Source organism: Schistocerca americana, chromosome X, assembly GCF_021461395.2.
Source record: "Schistocerca americana isolate TAMUIC-IGC-003095 chromosome X, iqSchAmer2.1, whole genome shotgun sequence".
NCBI classification, from domain to species: Eukaryota; Metazoa; Arthropoda; class Insecta; order Orthoptera; family Acrididae; genus Schistocerca; species Schistocerca americana.
In genome coordinates, this window is record NC_060130.1 from 115,095,363 (window position 1) to 115,111,265 (window position 15,903).

Sequence of the window (15,903 nt, forward strand, 5' to 3'; positions counted from 1 at the left end):
GCACGAAAGCTGCGCTTGCGGCAGGCGCAATGAAGACACGCCGACGTGCCCTCGATGGGACGAGCCACATGTTGCCAGCTGGCGTGGCGTCCAGCTCTCTCGAACCACAGCCCAGATCGAAGGCGAAGTGGCGGCCCCGACCACAAAGACGGTTTCCTCTTTGACCGACCGGAATGCCAATCAAACGTGCGGAGGACTGTCAGCACTCGGGGGGATAGGGAGCAGGCGCCGGTACGTAAGAAGATGCAACTGCAGACCGCGCGCAAATGCGCGACGTTGTCGAGAAAGTAGCTGCGGCTCTTAGAACCATCGTGGCGGCAGAGAGAGCAGCGTTCGCAGCTGCCCTGGCTCCAGAGAAAGAGGAGCCCCTGTGACAACTGCTCGCGGTCTCTCCAGTCACCCAGAGGGGCGCCTGCCCTGCAACTGCTCCAGCAGTATCTCACGAGAAGGGCGCCGGGACTCCACAGCACCATAGTAGGGAGTAAAAATAATAGGGTCAGGCAAAGCAATTTATTGAATACGTTGGTTTCACTAATTATGTTGAGATGAAAATATTAACGCAATACAGGGAAAGACGGAGGGTATCATCAAAACAGTCTGATAATCGGCGAGGGGCATTGGGAGGGAGGAAGGGAGGGGTAGGAAATGGAGTGAGCGAAGCCCACTGCTCACATCAACTCCTCTTCTCTAAGCTCTAAGGGAACAGACGAGTTGAATGTCCCCATCCGATGCAGCGTTCACTATCATCAACAGCATGTGCCCGATTCCATTAGACTCTGTGGAGAGGTTTTGAATTTGAGTCACGACTTTCGTGCTAGTTCTTTACGCCACGACCTCTCATCCCCCTGCAGGGCTAATAACAGCGGTGAAAAATTTTTCTACTTGCAGGATTCGAACCGACCATGTCCGTGTCGAACTGTCGTATTAATATAGAAGCTGAGAGTTCCAAGTGAAGACGTGAAATCAGTCTTAGATTGATATTACAAGGGGCGATCAAAAAGTTTCCGTTCTGAGGCCGTATAGTCCAAAATGGGTTCGTCAATCAGGCAAAATCGCTGCCAGCATTAAGACTCACCTGATTGGATAAAACACCATGTTTCGCTGCGTGAAGATGTCCGTAACTGCCTGTTGCACACACTCGCCCGACATGAATTGTCCCCACTTCGAGGTCTTTTTTAAGGGACCAAAGGCGTGATAATCGCATGGGGAAAGATTAGTACTAAAGGGCGGGTCTCGAGTTTCTATCACTTAAGTTGGCCAAACTTCTGTGTTACGACATTCGCAATATGAAGACATGTGTTACCATGAAGTAGTGGCACCCCCGTCGCAGTTTTCCCGGACTTTCCGCATTAACTGCATGCACTTCTTCATTCTCTGATGGATGTCTACCGGTGTTTGTCCTTCGGCTGCGAAGAAAGATGTAACAGCGCTTTGGTCCTGTTTGGATCATTTGATAATAACGTCGCCACAGTTGACGTTTCCGCACTTACCGCACGCATGTCAGAAAGACACAAATGCCTTGCCAGCGTGTCGGTGCTTATTGTACCTACATCGGAGTCGCGCTATGTTGCATATACGCTGCAGCAACGCCCTCAAACGGAAACTTTTTGATCACCCTGATATATAACAGATTCTAACAACTCCATATTAGTTATACTCATTTGTCGGAATTTTACTTAAATAAATACACTGGAAAAAATCGCAACACCAAGAAGGAGTTGTGCGAGATAATCGTAAGTTGGTAGGCGTGTTTCTACATCTGAAAGATAACGCCTATTCAAATTTCACTCCACTATGAGAATGCTTTAAATACGTGCTGTAACGGTCGTGAGCGTTAATTATCTTCGAGACTGGGCGTAGTGAGTTGATGTCAGTCAAGAATGCCTTTAAGACCACAAAGACGCCATTATCAACGAAGACGCCATTATCAACAGCTCACTGAGTTTCAACGAGGTCGTGTAATGGGGCTACGAAAAGCTGGATGTTCCTTACGTGCTATTGCAGAAAGACTTGGCAAGGGTGTACCCACTGTACACGATTTCTAGCTGCGGTAGTTACAGGAAGGTATGGTCGCAAGAAGAGGAAAGACCGTCGTTTTTTGCGTAGGGCTGTGGTGTATCGTATTGAGTCTGCAGCAGCAATTCGAGCAGCAGTTGGCACGACAGTGACTCAACAAACTGTTACAGATCGGTTACTTCAAGGTCAGCTCCGTGCCAGACGCCCTGTAGTGTGCGTTCCACTTACCCCAAACCACCGCCGTTTGCGACTTCAGTTGTGTTGAGCGACATCTCATTGGAGGGCAGGGTGGAGGCCTGTTGTGTTTTCTGATGACGGCCGATTCTGCCTGAGTGCCAGTGATGGCCGTGTGTTGGTTAAAAGGAGGCGAGTTGAGGGCTTCCACCCAACCTGTCTGCGTGCTAGACACACTGGACGTAAACTGGCAGATATGTTCTGTCTTGCGATTTCGTATGACAGCAGGAGTACTGTCGTGGTTATCCCACACATCCTAACTGTAAAACTGGACGTCATTCTAGTGCTTCGAGCTGTTGTGCTGCCACTCATGTATAATATTCCAGGGGGTGTTTTCCAACAGGATAACGTTCGCCCACATACCGCTGTTGTAATCCAAGACGCTCTTCAGTGTCGACATGTTCCCTTGGCCTTCTCGATCACCAATCTGTCTCCAGTCTAGTACATGTGGAACATCATCGGACGACAACTCCACTAGCTTTAACTGTCCCTGTACTGACCGACCAAGTGAAACAGATAGGAATTCCATCCCAGAAACTGGCATCTGGTACCTGTACAACACAATGAATGCACCTTTGCATTCTTGCATTCAACATTCTGACTGTTACACCGGTTATTACTGTGCCAGCATTTCACATTTGCAATGGCCTATCTCGTGCTGGCATTAAACTGTTATCTTGCAATGTTAATCACTTAAGTATGTTACCTAGACAAATGTATTCCCAAAATTTCATTACTCTACATCTGTTACTTTTTGATGCTGCGATTTTTTTCGGTCAGTGTAAATGCGTATTAATACGTAAACAGATTTCCTAAAGCAGTGTTGCACGAATACACGGCTGCAGTGTCCTGGTTGCCCGCAGATGCTGCTGACGGTGTCGAGGCTGGTGGTGCTGGCGTCGCTGTCGCTGTTCTTCGTGCTGCCGCTGCTGCTGATGCTAGCACCGCTAGTCTTCGAGTTAGCGCATCTAATCTCAAACTGATGTCGCCCGCTTATTCGCCCACCAGGGCACCTCTAAAACTACCCCACGGTGAGTACCTCTAACCTTATTCACATTATACCTAGAGAGTTACTTAACGAGTTGAGCTTGTCCTTCCACATCTGAATCTATACTCTGCTAATCTGTATTAAGTGCGGTGTAAAAACGCCTTTTATTGTATATGTTTGGTTTGTGGGGCGCTCAACTGCGCGGTCATCAGCGCCCCTACAAAGTCCCAATTTTTACACTTTCCAAACTAGCCACTGACACGATTGATGATGATGAAATGACGGGGACAGCACAAACACCCAGTCCCCGGGCAGAGAAAACCCCAACCCAGCCGGGTATCGAACCCGGGATCATGTGATGAAGAAGCAGCAACGCTAGCCACTAGACCGCGAGCTGATAAGTATTTACATTTCTCCACATTCTGTTTGCGGATGGAGTATGGCAGAAACAAACTTACGTGCACGAATCACCGCGGCTGTAGAAAGAATCGCTCGTGTAAAACTCAGCTTGCCCTTTTGTCACATGATATACTGTGAACTATGGCAACAGGCAGATTCTATATTCCTAGATTTCCGAAAAGTATCTGACACGGTACCCCACTGCTGATTGTTAACGAAGGTACGAGCATAAAGAATAGGAGTGGCCTGAAGGCTGCTTAAATAACAGGACCCAGTATGTTGTCCTCGGCTGCGAGTGCTCATCGGAGACAAGAGTATCGTCAGGAGTGCCTCACGGAAGTGTTATAGTACTGCTGTTATTTTCTGTATACATAAATGGGCTGGTGCACAGGGTGGGCGGAAATCTGCGGTTGTCTGCTGATAATACTGTGGTGTACAGGAAGGTGTCGGAGAAGACTGACTGTAGGATGATACAAGATGACTTACACAAAATTTCGAATTGGTGTCACAAATGACAGCTTACTCTAATTGTATAAAAATGTAATTTAATGTGGATGAGTAGGAAAAGCAAATCAATAATGTTCGAATACAGTATTAATAGTGCCCTGCTCGACACAGTCAAGTCGTTCACATATCTGGGCGTAACGTTGTAAAGCGATGTGAAATGGAACGAGCATATGAGGATTGTCGTAGGGAAGGCGAATTGTCGACTTCTGTTTGTTGGTAGAATTTCAGAAAAGTGTGGTTCATCTGTAAACGAGACAGCGTGTAGGAGCTAGTGCGACCCATTCTTGAGTTCTGCTCGAGTGTCTGGGATCAGCACCAGGACATGAAAGTAAGATATGGAAGCAATTCAAACGCAGGCTGCTACATCTGTTCGAGTAACACGCAAGTATTACGGAGATTCTTCGGAATCTCAAGTGGGACCCCTTGGAGGGAAGGCGAAGTTCTTTTTCGAGGAATACTTTTGAGAAGATTTAGAGATGCGACATTTGAAGCTGACTGCGTAAGATCCTGCTGCTGCCTGCATATAATGCGCGTACGGACAGGTTTGTAGTATATTCCCGGTGTCATTTAATCCATGCACTGAGCAAGCAGTAAAGGGAAACAGAACGAGCTCGTCGTCCAGGATTTGCAAGCACAAGGGATGTCGACCGGCCGCGTCATGCGCATGCGGCATGGAGGGGCATGGGCTCAGGACATACGATGCTGACTGCACTCCGTACCACTCCTCCCACCAAGAAAAAATCCTTGCAGTACCGACAATCCAACACAGGTCCTCCGCATAGCACTCATCTAACCTGACTACTTTTATTTTGTATATCTGCTTCTGCGACATATACATCGTCAGTGGTTCTGAGCGGATGTCTCAGGATGTCTTTCAAATTAAATCGATGAGAACTTCACTTAGCCGGCCGGTGTGGCCGTGCGGTTAAAGGCGCTTCAGTCTGGAACCGCTTGACCGCTACGGTCGCAGGTTCGAATCCTGCCTCGGGCATGGATGTGTGTGATGTCCTTAGGTTAGTTAGGTTTAATTAGTTCTAAGTTCTAGGCGACTGATGACCTCAGAAGTTGAGTCGCATAGTGCTCAGAGCCATTTGAACCATTTTTGAACCAAGAACTTCACTTATTTCTTTTATTACTGACGGTGGCCAGTCCCCTGGCCGAACACACTGAACTATCGTACAGATGACTACTCATCTACACATGTGCACTTGTAAAGAAAAGCAAAAGCGAAATATGGAAAAGGAATTAAACTTTGAGGTTTGAAGATGACACTGCCAAATACGGCAAAAGACTTGCAAAAGAAGTTCAGAGGAATGAAACTTGTCTCGAAAAGACGTTATAAGATGAATATCAACGGAAGTAAAACATGAATCATGCAATGTAGACTACGACATGAGACACTAAAAATAATCAACTTTCCGTGGCTGGGATTCACAATCATGTATTTTTTGTATAGTGCAGAGCGTGTGGCCATTATCAAGTGAGTACTCCAAAAGCTATGCTTCAACCGAAGTGATACTCCAGTTGACTATGACCACACGGCCAATTCCGCAATAGTGAATAAATAGTTTTACAGTCAAAGGCGACCACGGTGCTCTAAAAGTAATTGATAAGTTTAGCTAGTTGGGCGATAAAACAAGTGTCATCGGTTGCAGTAGAGACAGTATTTAATATGGATGCCAATAGCAAGGAAAACATTTCTGAAAACAATAAATCTCTGAACATCTAACATAAATTTAATGGTCAGGAAGTCATTTGCTTTCCATGAAGCTTCCTACGGAAGTGAAACGGGGACAGTGAACAGTGCAGACAGGAACAGGAAAGAAACTTTTGAAATGTGGAGCTGCAAAAGAATGCTGAAGATAAGATGAATATGTCGGATAAGTAATGAACATACACTCCTGGAAATTGAAATAAGAACACCGTGAATTCATTGTCCCAGGAAGGGGAAACTTTATTGACACATTCCTGGGGTCAGATACATCACATGATCACACTGACAGAACCACAGGCACATAGACACAGGCAACAGAGCATGCACAATGTCGGCACTAGTACAGTGTATATCCACCTTTCGCAGCAATGCAGGCTGCTATTCTCGTATGGAGACGATCGTAGAGATGCTGGATGTAGTCCTGTGGAACGGCTTGCCATGCCATTTCCACCTGGCGCCTCAGTTGGACCAGCGTTCGTGCTGGACGTGCAGACCGCGTGAGACGACGCTGCATCCAGTCCCAAACATGCTCAATGGGGGACAGATCCGGAGATCTTGCTGGCCAGGGTAGTTGACTTACACCTTCTAGAGCACGTTGGGTGGCACGGGATACATGCGGACGTGCATTGTCCTGTTGGAACAGCAAGTTCCCTTGCCGGTCTAGGAATGGTAGAACGATGGGTTCGATGACGGTTTGGATGTACCGTGCACTATTCAGTGTCCCCTCGACGATCACCAGTGGTGTACGGCCAGTGTAGGAGATCGCTCCCCACACCATGATGCCGGATGTTGGCCCTGTGTGCCTCGGTCGTATGCAGTCCTGATTGTGGCGCTCACCTGCACGGCGCCAAACACGCATACGACCATCATTGGCACCAAGGCAGAAGCGACTCTCATCGCTGAAGACGACACGTCTCCATTCGTCCCTCCATTCACGCCTGTCGCGACACCACTGGAGGCGGGCTGCACGATGTTGGGGCGTGAGCGGAAGACGGCCTAACGGTGTGCGGGACCGTAGCCCAGCTTCATGGAGACGGTTGCGAATGGTCCTCGCCGATACCCCAGGAGCAACAGTGTCCCTAATTTGCTGGGAAGTGGCGGTGCGGTCCCCTACGGCACTGCGTAGGATCCTACGGTCTTGGCGTGCATCCGTGCGTCGCTGCGGTCCGGTCCCAGGTCGACGGGCACGTGCACCTTCCGCCGACCCCTGGCGACAACATCGATGTACTGTGGAGACCTCACGCCCCACGTGTTGAGCAATTCGGCGGTACGTCCACCCGGCCTCCCGCATGCCCACTATATGCCCTCGCTCAAAGTCCGTCAACTGCACATACGGTTCACGTCCACGCTGTCGCGGCATGCTACCAGTGTTAAAGACTGCGATGGAGCTCCGTATGCCACGGCAAACTGGCTGACACTGACGGCGGCGGTGCACAAATGCTGCGCAGCTAGCGCCATTCGACGGCCAACACCGCGGTTCCTGGTGTGTCCGCTGTGCCGTGCGTGTGATCATTGCTTGTACAGCCCTCTCGCAGTGTCCGGAGCAAGTATGGTGAGTCTGACACACCGGTGTCAATGTGTTCTTTTTTCCATTTCCAGGAGTGTATAATAAGGTGACAAAATTTAAGGGGCAGCGTCATGCACATATACAGACGCGTGTAGTATCGCGTACACGGGAGATAAAAGTTCAGTGCATTGGTGGAGCTGTCATTTGTACTCAAGTGCTGCGGGTGAAAAGGTTTCCGGCGTGATTATTGTGGGGTCCTGCCCACTCGTCTCTTACAGGGTGCCTAAAGGATGCTGCCTTCTCGGATAGCTATACAAAAATTCAAGCAAATCACATTAATGGTTTTTATTACTATAAAGTAGACTGACAATACTTAACTTTGTATTTACAACGAGTTGTCACAAGCGATGGGCGACATGCAACCAGTCAATGTCCTTCACTATACACAATGTCCATGTAAGCTTCACACTCGCTCATAAGTCACTGCTATCGTTGATATCACTGCTCATCTAGACCTCTCTGCTAATGTCCATCTTCTACATTCCGTTTACTGTCCGGATGGCAAGAGCGGCGCTTATATTCTTTTCTTGTAGAGGCCGCTCCTATAGCGGTGCGGTCCTAGTCAGCGGGCTAGTGGCTGACGTCGCCTCACAGTTTTCTCTGCTCTTGCATTCTTCATCTTCGTGCCGTCCCTTGTCGATACGCCGGAACAATTATGGCTGCACGACGGGAATTAACAGAATAAGAACCCGGCATGGTAGTTGGAGATAGACACGTGGGACAGTCCATTTCGGAAATCATTACGGAATTCAATATTACAAGATCCACAGTGTCAAGAGCGTACCGAGAATATCAATTTCAGGCATTACCTGTCACTGTGGACAACGCAATGCCAAACAGCTTTCACTTAACCTTTTCAGGTACATAAGAAATCTAAAGTGCTAGTGACTATAATTTTTGTATCTCTGTGGTAACTGGAGGTTTCGTAAACAAAATGTGTTATTATTTCAAAACATTTTTGTTTGTACTGCTAAAAAAAAAAGCTGGGACGTATTTGTCCCTGTGGTCCTTAAAGGACAGTTACAGAACACATTACACTTAATACATCGAAAAATTACAGAGGCTGTGTATATGTTGTCTATTTGATGTGAAATTCTGCAAAACAGTTTCTGCTTGGAGTAAAGCGTAAATTAACACCACACTGTTCACAAATATTGTAGTTGCGATTTTCAACACACTTTGAAGCACAATGAACACATCTCTTCCTTACGTCTGATTTTATCATTCGGTGCTCTGGACTCTTTGGATTGCAACTGGTCTGCAACCTTCTTGATGTTTTCATTACTGTTGATAAAATCCTTTGTCGACTTGAATAATTTCCAATTAGATTTCTCGTAATGCATTTTCTGAACTCTAGGGATGATTGTGTTGATTTGAATCTTGATTCTTCTGCCAATTTTCAATATATTACATACGCATTGTTTACACCAATGTCAAGAAGATCAAAGAAAATTCTCAGGTAATGCTTAAGCTTTGCCTTCCTGTCAATCTCATAAGTCACTTTCTTCTGATCCATAAGGTCCACCCCTCCCATCCACTTGTTGTACTTTCTTATCATAAGAGGACACTGAACATTGATCTTTTCAGAAGAACCAGACTGACGCTGACGCCTCTTCACTGTAGTACATGGTACTGGGGAAATAAAATTAGTCAATAGAAAAACTGGCTTGTTATCCATCCATTTGAGGATTGTCAGACCATTGCTACTGAGACTATATGAATCACCTCTTTTCATTTCCCTGTCTGGAGGGAATGTCTTTGGGATGTTTTTACGATTGGTGCGCACTGTTCCACATGATCTGATATTTTGTAAACCAAGGTAATACTGCAAAGCTGGAGAGTTAAAAAAGTTAACTATGTAAATTTTATATCCCAGTCTGGATAGTGATTTTGTCAGTTGCAGAGCTACTGACTCACCAAGCCCTACCTCAGGACCTAAGGTTTTTTTTCCAGTGTATAAATCACACTCAAATAGGTAGCCAGTTTCCGAATCACATCTGCACCACATTTTGAAACCCCATTTGACTGGCTTATTTTTGACATAATGTCGCATAATATTATGTCCTTTGATGGCTCAAATGGCTCTGAGCACTATGCGACTTAACTTCTGAGGTCATCAGTCGCATAGAACGTAGAACTAATTAAACCTAACTAACCTAAGGACATCACACACATCCATGCCCGAGGCAGGATTCGAACCTGCGATCGTAGCAACAGCGCGGTTCCGGACTGAAGCGCCTCCAACTGCTCTGACACTAAACAGAACCACTTTCCCAAATTCGCGATTCACGTTATCACTGACTGAACTGTCTTGGTTGGTAAGTTCTGGACCATTTAAATTCTGGTAAATCTGCAAGGGAATCAGGTACCTCAGCATTTGGTTCTGATATTTCGTCTGTATGCCTTCTTTTGCTAGGCGGGCTACGTATTTCTTTTTCACGATCTTCTATAATAACATGTTCTCTTTCATCTTCCATATCTCCTTCAAGAAAAATTTTATCTTTTTCATCCAGTAACTAATTATCTTCGTCATCACTACTGCAAGCCTCCAAAATCTGCATAATACTTTCATCAGTGATGAAAATTCTCTTTTTCTGGAGCACATGACCTAAAAGCAGATTTGAAATTATACCAGTACAAATTTTTTCCGCTTATTTAATAAAATGAAAGATTATATATTTTCAACCGAATTTTAAATACCATTCTGCTCGTTCTTTTTACGTGATTGTAACGATTTTATGACATTCAAAAACAAGTACACAAATTACCATTGTGGGACATTGGGACAACTATGTCCCAAAGAATGAAAATAAACATTTCCACTGATGAAATACAGTTATTTTCTAAGTGAATGGTCTAAAGTAAAAGAGAAACTTACTTGAATATACTTTCAAGCTTTGACAGTAAGGCAGAGAACACAATACGCACACAATAAGTGAATAAATTTGTGTGTCTGCTCGAAGTGAGAACCACCAACAATAACCGACGACTAATGGTAGTTGTAGTGATTGTTGCCACCAAAGATGTACGATATTAAAGAAAACAAATAACTCTGCTGCAAGTAGAGCACCTGCAGCACATCAAATGTGGTTACAGTCCAATTAGTAAAGTTATTTATATGTGGGACAAATGTGTCCCATGTACGTGAAAGGGTTAATGACTGAGACCAGCGGCGTTTGCGTAGAGTTGTCAGTGCTAACAGACAAGCAACACTGTGTGAAATAACCGCAGAAATCAACGTGGCCAGGTACTCCATATCAGAGACCTCAGTAGTCATTAGCCATCGTGAGAGAGCAGACTGGGACGCTCAGCGAACTCACGGACTTTGAACCTTGTCAGGTGACTGCGTGTCGCCTGTGTCATACGTCTGCACGCGAGATTTCTACACACCTAAACATCCCTAGGTGCACTGTTTCCGATGTGATAGTGAAGTGAAAACGTGAAGGGACACGTTCAGCACAAAAGCGTACAGGCTGACTTCGTCTGTTGACTGACAGAGATCGCCGATAGTTGAAGAGGGTCGTAATGTGTATTAGGCAGACATCTATCCAGACCATCACACAGGAATTCCTAACTGAATCAGAATCCACTGCTAGTACTATGACAGTTAGGAGGGAGGTGAGAAAACTTGGATTTCATGGTCGAGCGGCCGCTCGTAAGCCACACATCACGCCATTAAATGCCAAACGACGCCTCGCTTGGTGTAAGGAGCGTAAACATTGGTCGATTGAACAGTGGAAAAACGTTGTGCGCAGTGACGAATCACGGTACATAATGTGGCGATCCGATGGCAGGATGTGGGTATGGCGAATGCCCGGTGAACGTCATCTGCCAGCGTGTGTAGTGCCAACAGTAAAATTCGGAGGCGGTGGTGTTACGGTGTGATCGTGTTTCTCATGGAGGGCGATTGGACCTCGTGTTGTTTTGCATGGCACTATCACAGCAGAGGCCTACATTGATGTTTTATACACCTTCTTGCTGCCGGCTCGAGTGGCCGAGCGGTTCTAGGCGCTACAGTCTGGAAATTCGCAGGTTCGAATCCTGCCTCGGGCATGGATGTGTGTGATGTCCTTAGGTTGGTTAGGTTTAAGTAGTTCTAAGTTCTAGGGGACTGATGACCTCAGAAGTTAAGTCCCATAGTTCTCAGTGCCATTTGAACCATTTTGAACCTTCTTGCTTCCCAATGTTGAAGAGCAATTCAGGGATGGCGATTGCATCTTTCGATACTATCGAGTACCTGTTGATAATTCACGGCCTGTGGCGGAGTGGTTACACAACAATAACATCCCTGTGAAGGACTGGCCTGCACAGAGTCCTGATCTGAATCGTATAGAACACCTTTGGGACGTTTTGGAATGCCGGCTTCGTGCCAGGCCTCACCGACCGACATAGATACCTCCTCCCAGTGCAGTACTCCGTGAAGAATGGGCTGCTATTTCCCAAGAAACCTTGCAGCACCTGACTGAACGTATGCCATGTGTCCGAATACTTTTGACATAGTGTATCTGTTAGGACAGTGCAGCTAAATCTGGCGTTAATGGACTATGGCAGCAGACGGCTCATGACCATATCGGTTGGAGCCTACACGACTGGAAAACCGTTCCCTGGTCAGGAGAGTCCCGATTTCAGATGGTAAAAGCTGATGGCAGGGTTCGAGTGTGGCGTAGACCCCACGAAGCTATGGACCCACGCTGTCAACAAGGCACTGCGCAAGTTGGTGGTGGCTCCAAATGGTGTGGACTGTGTTTACGTGGAATGGACTGGGCCCTCTGGTCCAACTGAACCGATCATTGACTGGAAATGGTGATGTTCTGCTACTTTGAGATCATTTGCAGCCATTCATTTACTTCATTTTTCCAAATGATGACATAATTTTTGCGGATGACAATGCGTCATTTCACTGGGCCAAAGTTGTTCGCTATTGGTTTGAAGAACTTTCTGGACAATTCGAGCGAATGATTTAGCCTCCCAGATCACCGGACGTGAATCCCATCCATTATTTATGGGACATAATCGAGAAGTCATTTCGTCCACAAAATCCTGCACCGGCAACAGTTTCGCAATTATGGACGGCTGTAGAGGCAGCGTGGCTCAGTATTTCTGCAGGGGACTTCCAACGGCTTGTCGAGTCTACGGAATGTCAAGTTGCTGCAGTACGCTGCACGAAAGGAAGTCCGACGTGATAATACGAGACATCACATGACTTTTATTACCTCTGTGTGTAATGAATCGAACTGCGGAGAAAATAAATTTATGGCATAATGTAAGTAAATGGTGGGATCGGTTAATGAGACACGTTTTGAAATATCAAGGAATCCTTTGTTTGGCGGTGGTGGGAAGTGCGGGGAGCAATAATTGTAGAGGCAGACCATATTTTGATTGAAGTAAGCAAGTTCAGAAGTCTGTAGGTTGCAGCAGTTACGCGGATATCAAAAGTCTTGCACGGGACAGATAGCTTGGAGATATGCAACAAACCAGTCTTCGCACTGAAAAGAAAAATAATGAAAACATTATTTAGCGCTAGTTGCTAGTCTTTGAAAAAATCTGATAGTTTGTCAGTATCTGACAATTTGGCATGAAATAACTGTCCTTCGTAGAGAACCTAATCATTTACGGAAAGCCTGATATTGTAAAATGGTTCAAATGGCTCTGAGCACTATGGGACTTAACTTCTGAGGTCATCAGTCCCCTAGAACTTAGAACTAATTAAACCTAACTAACCTAAGAACATCACACACATCCATGCCCGAGGCAGGATTCGAAACTGCGACCGTAGCAGTCGCGCAGTTCCGGACTGAAGCGCCTAGAACCGCTCGACCACCGCGGCCGGCTCCTGATATTGTAAATAATACTGTCCGCTAAATTAATAGCATATCACGTGAACAGTAAAGATTCTATTACACCGCGTTGGAGCACGCTACTTCGGCGTCTGTACCGTAGTGTTAAGACGATGGACTTGCAATCGGGACTGCGGCTTTTCTAATCCCCGTCCGGCCATCGAGATGTAAGTTGGCCGTGGTTTCCCTAAATGACTTAAGACGAATGTCAGAATGGTTCCTTTGCGAAGAACACGTTCGATTTCTTCCCCCCTCCCCTTTCCATAATCCGATATTGTACTCCGTCTGTAGTGACCTCGTCGCTGACAGGGCGTTAAACCCTTACTTTCCTTCTTCCCTTCTTGAGGCTATAAGCAGGATAACGTGCTGAGTTCTACCTTTTAAGAAGTTTCCAGTCCAGGGTAACATACTGAGTTCTACCTGTTAGGAAGTTTTCAATCCAGTTGCAGACGTGATTCAATATTCGACACCTACGTATTTTCTTCAGCAAGCATCGACATGGTACCGAATAAAAAGTCTAGAATCAACGAATCCACTTCGTCATCTTTATCCACGGCACTCGAGATACTGCGTGTGAAGACGGGAGCCGGCCGGAGTGGCCGTGCGGTTCTAGGCGCTACAGTCTGGAGCCGAGCGACCGCTACGGTCGCAGGTTCGAATCCTGCCTCGGGCATGCATGCGTGTGATGTCCTTAGGTTAGTTATGTTTAATTAGTTCTAAGTTCTAGGCGACTGATGACCTAAGAAGTTAAGTCGCATAGTGCTCAGAGCCATTTGAACCATTTTTTGAAGACGGGAAATTGTGGTTTGCATGATGGATGTTTTCGGAAACCTTGCTGGTTTCCATGAAAAAGGTGATTTCATCCCAGGAGGTCATTATGTTTCAGCTTAGTATTTGTTTTTTAAATTCTGCTACAAAGATGTGATTAACTTGCGCACCTTCTTGTAGATGAGTGCGACATGTGCTCTTTTTCAAACACTATGTCTATCAAGATTAATTCTCTGACTAACACATGTAAAGGCAAAAACTCCAATGGCATCTCTTCTGCAGGTGAATCGGACGGGGGAAGGGAAGTTTAACAATATTTTGACACAGCAGTGACATTATTGTATTGACAATACTCAAAACATTTAGCAACAGGTATTCTTTTTGTTGTTAAGTTTTACTGTACAAGTAAAATATTCAACATATAATTTTCTCGCTGAAAAATTACAGTTTAAAATTCCCTTCTTTTTCTTATTTCACACCTTCAAAACGTTCACAGAGACGTACTAAATGGATCTGAGAACACGGACATTCTATGTGTATACAGGCTTATTCGTAAGTGCCTCTGGGGATGCAGAAGACACCTGCGTGGAAACTGCAAGACATACAGGAAACAGACGTACATCAGTGGACGGAGCGTCTCTCCAAGTTTGTTACAGGTGCTCGATATTGGCACCGTTTGTCACACAGCAAATATGAACACTACTGCCGCCGCCCAGGAAGGCACAACGACAGGAGCTCGCCTTGTAAATCTTTTTCTTGGGTTGCCCGTCTGCAGATTCAACTAAGTCAGTGCGATCAAATGGAGGAAATGATTTGTCCGCGCGTTCTCACAAGTCTTCCCCATAGTACTGCGCTCTGCATCTACACGAGGCTATCTTTTACGAAAGGGTAATTGGAGAGACGCTCTGTCCACTCATGTATGTTATTTTTCTGTGTGTCGTACAGTTTTCTCACTGTAATCTTCTGATACTCTGTACGTATTTATGAATAACCCTGTACTTGGAATTTTCAGCCAAAGATCAACCTCACTTTTCTTCTAATTCAATGTTACCCATCCAAGATAAGGCGTTGCCCACGAATGGGCATGTCATTTCCGTTTGGGAGACACCTTAAGAATTATCATCCATTAAAATGGAGAGATTTCCTGTAATTTGTCTCATTGTGAGCTCTCCTTTGCGAGATAAGCCACGGGTCCTAAGCGTTAACTGTTCAAGGTACAGGGGACAGGCAAAATAATGTGAGCAGTGGTAGTAATGGGATGGCTGGGTATGACGATCAACAACGCAGGTCAGACACGTGTCGCGGCCGGCCGCGGTGGTCTAGCGGTTCTGGCGCTGCAGTCCGGAACCGCGGAACTGCTACGGGCGCAGGTTCGAATCCTGCCTCGGGCATGGGTGTGTGTGATGTCCTTAGGTTAGTTAGGTTTAAGTAGTTCTAAGTTCTAGGGGACTTATGACCTAAGATGTTGAGTCCCATAGTGCTCAGAGCCATTTGAACCATTTGAACACGTGTCGCGTTGGACTGCGCGTGTTCAGTGCAAGTTGTTTACGAGTAGTACACACTTCGTATTTGCATTCAGATTTCCGAGGTCGAAGTGTAATGAAAGACCTAACAGAGTTCCAGAGAGGGCAGATTGTGAGGGCCCGATTAGTTGGACCATCAGTGGTCAAGACAGCCAACTTACAAAATTTTTCAAGAACAGCTGTTTCAACAGTCATGACAACTTACAAAAAACGTGGAAAAATATCATCGTGTAAACGTAATAGTGGGCGCAAATCAAAACTAAATGGCAGAGATCGTCGTACCCTAACACGAATTGTGTCAAAACAACACAACTACGGCGGCTAAAGTGACTGCAGAGCTCTATAGCCCC

The 15,903-nt window shown here is 46.0% G+C and overlaps 1 protein-coding gene across 1 annotated transcript in view; it reads left to right on the top strand.

Annotated features, from left to right (window-relative positions):
* LOC124555577 (linear gramicidin synthase subunit D-like) overlaps positions 1-15,903 on the top strand; it is a 417,445-nt gene that overhangs the window by 101,699 nt on the left and 299,843 nt on the right. The window contains exon 2 of the mRNA XM_047129541.1: positions 3,114-3,281. The gene's annotated coding sequence lies outside the window, so the exon portion shown is untranslated. The remainder of the gene's footprint in view (positions 1-3,113; positions 3,282-15,903) is intronic.